The sequence below is a fragment of the Haematobia irritans genome, chromosome 2, assembly GCF_050003625.1.
Source record: "Haematobia irritans isolate KBUSLIRL chromosome 2, ASM5000362v1, whole genome shotgun sequence".
Lineage (NCBI taxonomy): Eukaryota > Metazoa > Arthropoda > Insecta > Diptera > Muscidae > Haematobia > Haematobia irritans.
Genome location: NC_134398.1, coordinates 114,129,210 through 114,141,370, shown reverse-complemented (window position 1 = coordinate 114,141,370; position 12,161 = coordinate 114,129,210).

The window sequence follows — 12,161 nt, the reverse complement described above, 5'->3', positions numbered from 1 at the left end:
AAATTTCAAGATTGGTGTCAGTATAACTCCCAGGTATTTAAACTCGTTTGTTATTTTTACTTTACTTCCATTAAACGTCCATGTTTCATTTGTGCTCAATCTTCCTCCATTTCGAAAAACCATTATTTCAGATTTTTCCAGATTGACATCCAAATTCCACATTTTACAATAATCTTCGAGTTTGTGTATCATATTCTGCATCTTTTTATATGATCAGTTAGTATAACTATAACATCGGCATATAATAACAACCGAATGTTTAGATCGTCTATATTTAATCCGACATCTCAATGTTCATGTAAATCATTTACATAGAGGGCAAATAGTATGGGTGACAATAAGCACCACTGCACGCACAGAAAAAACATGTTTGGACATGGTTGCCGCATCCATTTAATGCTTATCTAGAGCATGTAATTGTCGCGAAAACCATGTATTTTGTCTTTGTAACAATAGTTTTCGAGCGGAGAAAAATGTATGGTGGCAATAAGCATTTGAATGGTTCTCAAATACCGCAAACATGTTCTATCATTTAAATGATAGAATTTGATTTGGTCGGGAAAATCATGTACCTGACCATTCAATTTTTTACTTTTTTACAGGGAAAAAGTATTTTTATAGGTTAAGTATAGACATGTCTAGAACCATTACATGGCCATAAAGACCATTTACATTTTTTTCGTGACCATTTAATTTTTTAACCTTTTGCAGCGAAAAGAATTTTATAAAAACTTTGAGCAGGTACACTCGATTTTCAGTTTGCGCGTCAGTCGTGTGTTGATTTTTTTCTTGGAATGGACGGAGAATACAGATTTACTGTGTTTTGTGTTAATTTATTTATTCAGAAGTGGCATGTGGTTTTATGTGAACACAAAAAAGGAAAGTGTAATTGAAAAAATTAACTGCTTATTGTTCTCCATTTTGCTATATGGATCATTTATTTTTTGCAGTTACATGATGTCTGCGTTTGTACATTTGATGGGCACGATGTAAATATGGAATAATTACTTACTGTTGAAATTGAATAAAAGAGTGTGTAAAAATATATGATGTTTGCTTGAACGGCATTATAAATACAAATAAACAATGAATTAGTTTATAAATAAATAAAAACAAATAAATTTAATTTTGTGTTTCTTTTCTCAAGTGTCGTCCTTTTTTCAACGATGAAAAAAGTTTTTTCATAAATATCAAAACATTTTAGGTTGTTACCATGTTCTATTAACTAGAAGAAAAACATTTTGAATGAGTACCATAACATTTTAAATCGTGACTATTGTATTTTCATTCAAACAAAATTCTTTTTATCAATATAATAAAATTTTAGATGAGGACAATTATATTTTTCTTAGACCCATGTTCACTGAGCCAACATGGTTGCAGGTTAAAATGTTACATGGTCGTCGCAAAAATAGCTCCTATCATATTATTTTGCTCTTCGAATATGATTGTGACAATCATGTTTCTTCTCTGTGTGTGCTTTACTCCCCTAGTTGTTGCGAAGTATTCAGACATCCCTTGCCCCGTCCAAAGTGCTGAAACAGTGCTTTCGTATATCTTTTCTATTAACCGTACCATTTTAGTTGATAGTCCCATTTGGTGTAACATGTAAATTAAGGCTTGTCGTGATATATTATCGAAGGCTGCTTTAAAATCGATGAAAAATGCATACACTTTCTTTTTTCAGCTAATTTCAAGCTTACTATGGCTGCCAGGTTATAAATGTTATCAATGGTAGAATAATACCTCCGAAATCCTGCTTGATATTCCGTTAGTATATTGTAATGTTCTACCCAGTTATAAAGTCGACTGTTCAAAATGCCCATAAATATTTTGGCTGCACAATTCATGAATGATATGCCTCTATAGTTTAATGGGTCGTCTAAATCGCATTTTTTATGAATTGGATAGATGATTGTCCAATAGATGAATGATCAATAGCTCAATTATTGTATATTTCATTGTAACTTCTTAAATGTTGGAGGTGGAACTGCACGGTTGCGTTTATGAAAAATTCATATGGTATTCCGTCTTCACCCGGAGCCTTGTTTAATTTGACGCTCTGAAGCCTTTGTTTTAGCTCTCTTAAAGTTATAGACTCATCGCGAATTGGATCTTGGTATAACATTGGAGTGTAGTATATCGTGGTGATAATTTGTGGTGGATTTAAGAGTCGCTCGTAGAATTCTTTGAATGTGAAGGGTGTAATGTTCGGGCCGATTTTGCTTTGATGGTTTCGCTTATTCGTATAATAATTGGTTTTGCTACTGTTGCCAATATACTTGTAGGTGTATTGTGCCTTTAGGTATATGTTTATGTCTTCCAAAGAGTTGGATTTCCGATATTTTGCCAAAAGATAAAAACTCTTTAGTCGTGCTTCATTACATGCTGCGTTATACCATCTATTGCTGAAAGATTGGCTTCTGTTGGATGACTTAGGCCAAGATTTCACTATCATTCTGCTAATTGTTTTCAGTCCTAATTCCCTCGATGTTAAACTGTGCCCATATAAAGAATCATGGAGATTTCTCTCCTATTTTTTCTTCATTCTTCCACATTAACTTTGGGAGTAATTCCATCCTTTTTCTAATGTCTAATGACGTGTGATAGTTAAATTTTAAAACGATTGGCAAATCCTGAGACATGGAGCATAGGTCATTTATTGATTGCCCAAGAGAGCTGGCATACGTTAAATTGCCTTCTTCGTCGCCCCGTGTAATTCCGTTTAAGATAAGCAAATTAAAATCGTTGCAAAATTCCAAAAATTGTTTACCCTTATTATTAACTGTCTTATCTTTTGATTTTCTAACATCATATCCAGCAGCAAAAGTTTCCTTATAAATTTCAACTATATTCTGTTTCAACTCTCCAATGCGAACGTTTAAGTCTCCTATGATTATTCCATTTCTACTATCTTGATCTGTAATTTTTTTTAGTTTATTGGAGTCTGTTGGCCAAGAATCCGGTGGCAAGTATGTCGGTATTAATGTGAAACAATATGTTTTGTTTATATTTACAATTTGACCCTCACATCCTTCCTTCACTTCATATGAAATACCAATATCTTCTACACCCAGAGAAGGAATATGATCACCTCAAACATGTTTTAAGAGCAAAATGTTATTTTTGGTTGGTGACCATGTAACATGGTTTTGGAAACCATGATAAGTTCTCGGAAATCATGTATCTGATTTCGGCAAGCAGGTTATATTTGACGAGAAAATAACATTTTAGTGACAAACATGTTGCATGGTCCCTATACAAAAATAACATTTTGCTCTTGAAACATGTTTGAGGTGATCATATTCCTTCTCTGCGTGTAATTTCTTGCTGATTCCATATACTTTTCCTCCACTAGATCGCCCAAAACGACAATTCCGTGTTGCTGGTACAAAGATTAGATGAAATCCGCTTAAAATGCCCTTGCTCTTTCTGTTTTCTAATCTTCTAGATGAGTTTCCAATAAAATGAAAATATCAAAACTTCTTACATATTCCAAAAAGAAAGGATACAGATATTTATTTTGTAAACCATTTACATTATAACATAGTATTGAAATCATAGTCTAATTTATCGTGTTGGCATCTGCTCCGGATTTTTTGGACTTTCCTAATTTTTCGAATTTGGGTAGGTTTTTAGATTTTCAAAAATTATATTGATATTCCGAGCATATAGTTTAACATATGGGGATGCATATAGTTTAACCAATTCATTCATTCCGTCTCTACCACCACAAACAAGAACGTTTCCATTACCCCACTTAAACCAGCTTTCTTTAATTATCATTTTATCCTCACGGATTTTAATTTTGTGCTCTTTGCTAAAGCTTAATATTTCTTTTTTTAGTTTCAAAAAGGCTTTTTTATATTCCTGTTGTTTTGGAATCATATCACGCGCAATGTAGACAGATGTACCTGCCAGTTTTGAAGTATGTTTGAAAACTTCTTGTATGCCATCTTGATTTTCGAGTTCCACTATTACTGTCATTTTTCGGTTGCGTTCAAAAATCAAACTTGCATTTCATTAAAATTTTCTGAGCAAAATTTATGCAAAATTATTATAGCAGCTTGAAATTGATTGATTGTGGGCGAAAGGTTCAACGTTTTGGCAAAATATACGGCAATTAATAATACATTTTTCTGATTTAAACCAATATTTTTGATAAATCGGCGGCTAAATTTGAGTCGAGATGTGTCGACATGTTCGGCGGTGGCTGAAATCGGCGGCGCGACTTGGCGGCTTCATTCTCTGGTCGGACTATAAAATGTGCTAATATATATTATGCCGCAAGTATTTTTATAAAGTTTATGAACATTATATCCTTACATTTAAAAATAATGTAACAAAATTAGTGCCAACGATCTCTTGTGTCCGTGTATATAAAGGAAACATCATACCATTTTTCGTTTATTCGAGGAATAACTCATACACATACAGTGCATGAAGATTTAATTTGGAAATATAAATTATATGCTGCGTCAGCTAAGACTTCACTCCAGAAACAGTAGATGTCATCATAAAGTACTCCAAAGGAATTGCCTCAATGGATCCACACCATCCATTGCACCAGAGCGATGATGACAATGTAATTGTCACCGGCACATGGGAGATGTTCGTCACACATCATCATGTAGTAATAATTGACCCTGTACTCGTATCATCCATTGACTAAATGTACATGTGATCCATTTCAAATCGAGCCACATGGGCCAAACAAATGTCCGACTAACAAAAGCTGAACCAAGGCTCCTTCAGTTTGTTTTATTATTGAGGATGTGACCAATATTAAATCATTTTCTAGTCCTTGCTATTCGATGTCAATATGGCTTCTTGGTCATTGTATTGTCATTATCATTGTTTCCACTACCACCATATCGGTACAAGAAATGTTGATATATTCGTATGACTAACGTAGGCGATGAGCTTACCAATGCTATTGTACATCATGAGCGATATAAAGCCAATGTCCTTTAAAAGCCATCTGAGCCTTTTAACACCACTGAGATACCTCTCACCAACAGTGCAGTATTCGTTGTGTGAAGAAACATAAACGTGGTGACTTTTATCTATAACCAACAAACAACAAGAGATTTTTTTGTAGATTATCGGTACACCCTCAAAAAAAAATCGCTTCTCTAACATATGTTCCAAACATATTTTGCAGGAAGCACATATATTATTGGATACTGCCGACACATTAATATGTTTGTTTTATGTAAACATATTATATGTTTGGAAGCATTTTGAGCCCACAAATATTATATGCTTGGCAGAATTTTCCCCAAAGAAGATTGTGCTCATTCCCTAACATAATTTTCACTTCCACGAAATTTGGTACCTTTTTCTGTAATACAAATAATGTTGAAGAAATTATTAAAATTTATACATTTTTTTAAATTTTACCTTTCGCCTGGACGGAGAATGGAACCGAGGACCATACAGTTTGTAAGCCAACACACTATCCACTGGGCTACGTAGCAGTTATAGTCACCAGTAGACAATTATCGTTATAAGTTACATTTATATAGCATAGTTTGCAGCGCCCACGAGCCCATGCAAACATAACATTATTTAAAAGAAAAATACATTTGTTGGCCACGTGGAGCAGTGGTTAGCATGTCTGCCTTGCATGCAAAGGGTCGTGGGTTCAATTCCTGCTCCGACCGAACCAATTATTTTTGGTAATTTAGACATTTATACTATATTAAATTTTTATAATGAAACTTCGAAATGTGGGTTATTAAAGATTTACAGTCAGAAACAGTGCTTGATATAAACGAAATGGCTTTTGAATAAATTATTATTAGTTTTTTTGCAAAAATAACAATTTTATAACAAAAAACTGTTTTTGGTATAAAAGTTTGAAATTTTGGAAGAAAATCAAAAACTCTAACAAAAGAAGAGTATAAACATACATAAATAATTTTATAATGTACACATAAATTTATTTAGGCGTGAACCGTTTTTTACTAGCATTTAACACCATTTTAAATTCCTTTAAAACTTATCGTGTTGTGTACTTAATTTCATTTTTACCTTTAAGGCCGTTAAAAAATGTGTCAAATGCCAAAATGATAAACAAAACACTTGTCCACACATACATAAAATTCTCCTCTCAAGGCGAAAACACATGCTGTTTTTTTCAAATCTCTATGCTCTTGGTTCCGAATGTCTATTCTCTTTACTCCGAATACTCATTCGAATATTCAAATTAAATAATATTTAGACTTAAGCATATCAAATTTTTGGCCTTATCATAAAGCAGTTTTCCGAAACAACATACAACCGTTTCACAGAAATTGTAAACATATATATGTTTACTCGAAATTTGTAAATTTATATATGTTTACATTCACATATATTATTTTTATGAAACATTCATGCCCCAAACATAATATATTTTAACATATTAACATATGTGTCCCAAACATTTAGGGTTAGTTTAGGAACATTACATTTTGGCTCTTAAATATATTGTGTTTAAAAATTGTGCCCGAAACACCTTTTGTTTGTATCGGAACATATGAAAAACATATTTTTCTAACAGTGTAGTAATAGTTCTTCTTCTTCGCTTTGAGCAAAATACAATACCTTATCGGAACACTTAGCATTGCTAAAATAGGACCAAACAATTTAGTATTACACAGAAAGAAAATAGCAATGTTTAAAAACTTGATAAAATATCTGTGCATTTATGACAAACTTCCATATTTCGAGATAGGGCCATTTCTCTAACATTTTATGTTGTGTGTAGTTTTTGAAGGCGCATCTTTCTGTCTTTACAGATTTTTGATATCTCCCCTAGATATATAATCGTGCAAAAAAAAAAAACATAACTTGCGAACTTTTAAGTTTAATTTTGACAAAACAACATACATATCTCATCATATATTGTAAAATACATTCGACATACTTGTATGATATTTTTGACACAACAACATAAGTCCACAGGTTCCTGTAATTGACAATTTTTTTGTACAAAACGAGAGTCGAATAATAGACTAAAATAAACGCATAGCTAACTTCAGTTGTGTTGTTGTGTTTTAGTCAGTAAATGATGAGGGTAGTGTTGGGCATTATAGTTCAGTGTAGTGATCGCTCACTTCGGCTCTTTTCCGATCAACGAACTACTTCGGTCAGTTAGTTCATTAGTTCATTTAGAGTCAGTGACCGGTTCATTTCAACTTATGTTGTTGCTTTCTTCCAGTTCATCATAAATGAAACCTATTAGCCTTGCGTTGATTTATTCATCCCAAAAACCACATGTGAAAATAATCCCGAACAGCTTATGTGCAGAAAAGATCGATATTAGCGTAAAGGCACAAAATTGTCCAATTATTACGAAAGCGAAAATAACTGAGCGATCAAACTGATAAAATGTGCTTAGTTAGCTAAACTGACATGGTGAACGGAAAAGAACAATAGATGTGAACTAGTTCAGCTCGCTCATTTCAGTCAACCGTTCAATTGAACTAGTTCGTTCGCGAACTACCCAACTCTAGATGAGGGTTAAATTCGTCAAAACACAATAGAGATATGTTATTTTAAAATCAAATATCATATGACAAAACTACATAAGTCAGTAATTCCTAAATTTCTCTGGATCGGGGGGTGCTAGGTGAATTTGGTAAAGTTGAAAAATAAGCTATTAAAATGGTCTATCACATACACGCACAGAAAAACCATGTTTGGACATGGTTGTCGCATCCATTTAATGTTTATGTAGAGCATGTAATTTTCGCGAAAACCATGCATTTTGTCTTTGTAACAATAGTTTTCGAGCGGAGAAAAATGTATGGTGGCAATAAACATTTGAATGGTTCTCAAATACCGCAAACAAGTTCTATCATTTAAATGATAGAATTTGATTAGGTCGGGAAAATCATGTACCTGACCATTCAATTTTTTACTTTTTTACTGGGAAAAAAGTGTTTTTATAGGTTAAGTATAGACATGTCTAGAACCATTACATGATCATAAAGACCATTTACATTTTTTCGTGATCATTTAATTTTTTAACTTTTTGCAGCGAAAAGAATTTTATAAAAACATTGAGCAGGTACACACGATTTTCAGTTTGCGCGTCAGTCGTGTGTTGATTTTTTCTTGGAATGGACGGAGAATACAGATTTACTGTGTTTTGTGTTAATTTATTTATTCAGAAGTGGCATGTGGTTTTATGTGAACACAAAAAAGGAAAGTGTAATTGAAAAAAATTACCTGCTTATTGTTCTGCATTTTGCTATATGGATCATTTATTTTTTGCAGTTACATGATGCCTGCGTTTGTACATTTGATGGGCACGATGTAAATATGGAATAATTACTTATTGTTGAAATTGAAAAAAAGAGTGTGTAAAAATATATGATGTTTGCTTGAACGGCTTATAAATACAAATAAACAATGAATTAGTTTATAAATAAATAAAAACAAATAAATAAAGTTAATTTTGTGTTTTCTTTTCTCAAGTGGCGTCCTTTTTTCGACGATGAAAAAAGTTTTTTCATAAAGATCAAAACATTTTAGGTTGTGACCATGTTTTTTTAACTAGAAGAAAAACATTTTGAATGAATACCATAACATTTTAAATCGTGACTATTGTATTTTCATTCAAACAAAATTCTTTTTATCAATATAATAACATTTTAGATGAGGACAATTATGTTTTTCTTAGAACCATGTTCACTGAGCCAACATGGTTGCAGGTTAAAATGTTACATGGTCGTCGCAAAAATAGCTCCTATCATATTATTTTGCTCTTCGAATATGATTGTGACAATCATGTTTCTTCTCTGCGTGTAAATATTAAACATTTTCCATATGTTTTACATAGAAATTTTTGTGAACCCTTAAATTGTATTTTCGCTCTCCTGTAAAATTGAGTTTTAGCCTTATGGGGTTTTGTTATGAATCCACAGGTATTTGCTAAACGGGAAGTCATAAACAAATGAATTGAAGTTCTAGATTTCAATCCTGCACGGAAGGAAAATTGTGTTTTTTTTTATATGTTTGGATACAAAAATAAGATGTTTGGGACAAAAAAAATTTAACACAATATGTGTGGGTACAAGAATATTTTGTTTGAAAACTAGTATATTACGTTTGCAATCGATACGTTAATTTGCTACAACATAATATGTTTACGTGAATAAATTTTTTAATACAAAAAATGTTTGCACAGAAGCATATAATTCTTACAACGAACGCCCAAACACGATATTTTTGAGAAAGTTACACTAACAATAGAAATATTACTTACCGCGTTAAAATATAATTTTACGCCATTTAAAACATACATTTTATATTTTCAGTAAAATTAAACTTAATACCCAGTTTTTCAATCTACTCCAATTAGAAATTATTATATCCAATTTAGTGGTTGTGGTTGTCACCAATACGTTTTGTTTAATTGCTTAATTGGCACAGAAAACTATTATTTTTCATTTCGAAGATAATAAGCCACAACATGCATTATTCCCCTATTTTATACCCTTCACCACTACTGTGGTACAGGGTATAATAAGTTTGTGCATTTGTATGTAACGCCAAGAAGGAGTAATCATAGACCAACCTTTTAGTATACGGATCGGCTTAGAATTAAATTCTGAGTCGATTTAGCGATGTCCGTCTGTCTGTCTGTCTGTCCGTCTGTCTGTTGGTGTACAGCTCGCAGTTTTAGTCCGATTGTCCTAAAATTAGGGTCCTGTTTCGGCTCAAAGACGATCCCTATGGATTTTGGTTCGTTTCAGATTTAGATATAGCTGCAATATATATTTTTCACCGATCTGGTCATAATTGGCGTGTATATCAACCGATCTTCCTCAAATTCCGTACATCCGAATATTTTATGAGTCTCGAAAAACCTGCAAAATATCAGCCAAATCGGTTCAGATTTAGATATAGCTCCAATATATAGCTTTCGCCCGATTTACAATCACATGCCCACAGAGGTCAATTTTTTGCTCCGATTTAGTTGAAATTTTACATAGGGAGTAGAATTAGCATTGTAACTATGCATGCCAAATTTGGTTGAAATCGGTTCAGATTTGGATATATCTCCCATATAGAGCTTTCGCCCGATTTACACTCATATGACCACAGAGGCCAATTTTTAACTCCGATTTAGTTGAAATTTTGCACATGGAGTTCAATTAGCATTGTAGCTATGCGTGCCAAATTTGGTTGACATCGGTTCGGATTTAGATATAGCTCGCATATATATGTTTTTATAATTTCGACAAAAATGGTCAATATACCAACATTTTCCTTGTAAAATCGCCACTGCTTAGTCGAAAAGTTGTAAAAATGACTCTAATTTTCCTAAACTTCTAATACATATATATATCGAGCGATAAATCATAAATAAACTTTTGCGAAGTTTCCTTAAAATTGCTTCAGATTTAAATGTGCCCCATATTATTTTACTAAAATTGTGTTCCACCCTAGTGCATTAGCCAACTTAAATTTTGATTCTACACAGAAAAAAATATCACCAAAATATTTCCAATTAAATAGTTAATTTATGTTGAAATTTTTTTCAATTAATAAATTAATTGGTTCAATTAACTTTTTAATCAAGATAGAAACATTAAGTTAATTAAGTCAATGATTGAAATTTTTAAAATTTTTTATTAAAAAGTTAATTGATACAATTAACTTTTAATCAAATTCGGAAGATTAAGTCAGTTAAAAAAGTGATGAACATTTTTTTAAATTTTTAATTAATTTTTTTTTAATAATAAATTTTTAATCCAAATAAAAATTCTAAGCCAATTCAGAATGTAATTGAAAACAGTTACCTTTTTTAATTAATAAATTAATTGAGTTTTGCAATCAACATCAATTAAATTTTTAATTGAATCAATTAAAAAATTAATTGAAATTTGGTAATGAAATCAATTAATTTTTTAATCAAGAATTTTTTCTATGTCCAATTAAAACTGTGATTGATACTATCATTTTCGTGATTGAAGACATTTCAATTAAAAAATTAATTGGATCAATTAATTTCGTGATTGAATCAGAAAAAAATTTTTTGTGTGTATAGATTTTGTAAAAGTCTATCAAATTCTGTCCAAATCGAGTGATATTTAAATGTATGTATTTGGGACAAACCTTTATATATAGCACCCAACACATTTGACGGATGTGATATGGTATCGAAAATTTAGATCTACAAAGTGGTGCAGGGTATAATATTTATTTATTTATTTATTCATTCAGCTATGGTAAGCCAGCTTGAAGATAAATTCATTAGTACAATAGGTTTATATATACTTTAACGTTAAACAAGAAATGCGGACCAGAAAAAAATTATGTAACGATAAAAAAAACTGGATAAAATGAACAAAAATAGATAGCCTCAACTTCTTTAAAATGTGACAATTACGACCAGAAAAAAAGAAGTTGAGAAGAAAAAAAACTGGTGTACGTTGGAATAATAACGGGATTGTCACAAACGGGAACAAAAATGTAAGCTGGTGACAGGAACATTCGAATCCATCAGATTATAGGAATTGGTGAGACAACAATCAGGAAACAGTAAATCAGGAAGCAGTAAATTGAAGAGACAAATAGAACGGTAGAGGCAGGAACAATTTGCTAACAGATGATATAGGTTAGCAGGAACAACTTGGAAGGCAGGAACAGTGATGCGATCAGAACAGGAGAGAATTTTACTGGAACAGTTCTCGAGACAGCCAATTTTCCAGGGTACGGGGTAAAGACTTAGGTAGAATTATAACGAAGTTCCATGGCAAAGCTTAAAGTGGTGTAATAATATAGTCGGCCCCGCCCGACTTTAGACTTTCCTTACTTGTTATTATTAACATCTAACCTGGAAATTACGTACAAAATCTGGAAAAATAATATGTGTGAATATAAACAAATATAAATTTACAAATTTGGAGTAAACATATATATGTTATGATATAAGACTTCGCCAAAAATTTGATATGCTTAAGTGAAAATATTATTTAATTTGAATATTAAAATGAGTATTCGGAGAGAATACTCAAGAGAAAAGACAATAAAAAAAGAGCAAGAGTTTTGTTTATCATTTTCGCATTATGGGCACAATTTTTCTTTTTGTTTCGTCAAACCAAATGTGAAAGTAGCACGAGTAAGTCAAAATGTTCCGACAAAGGAAATTAAAAAAAAAA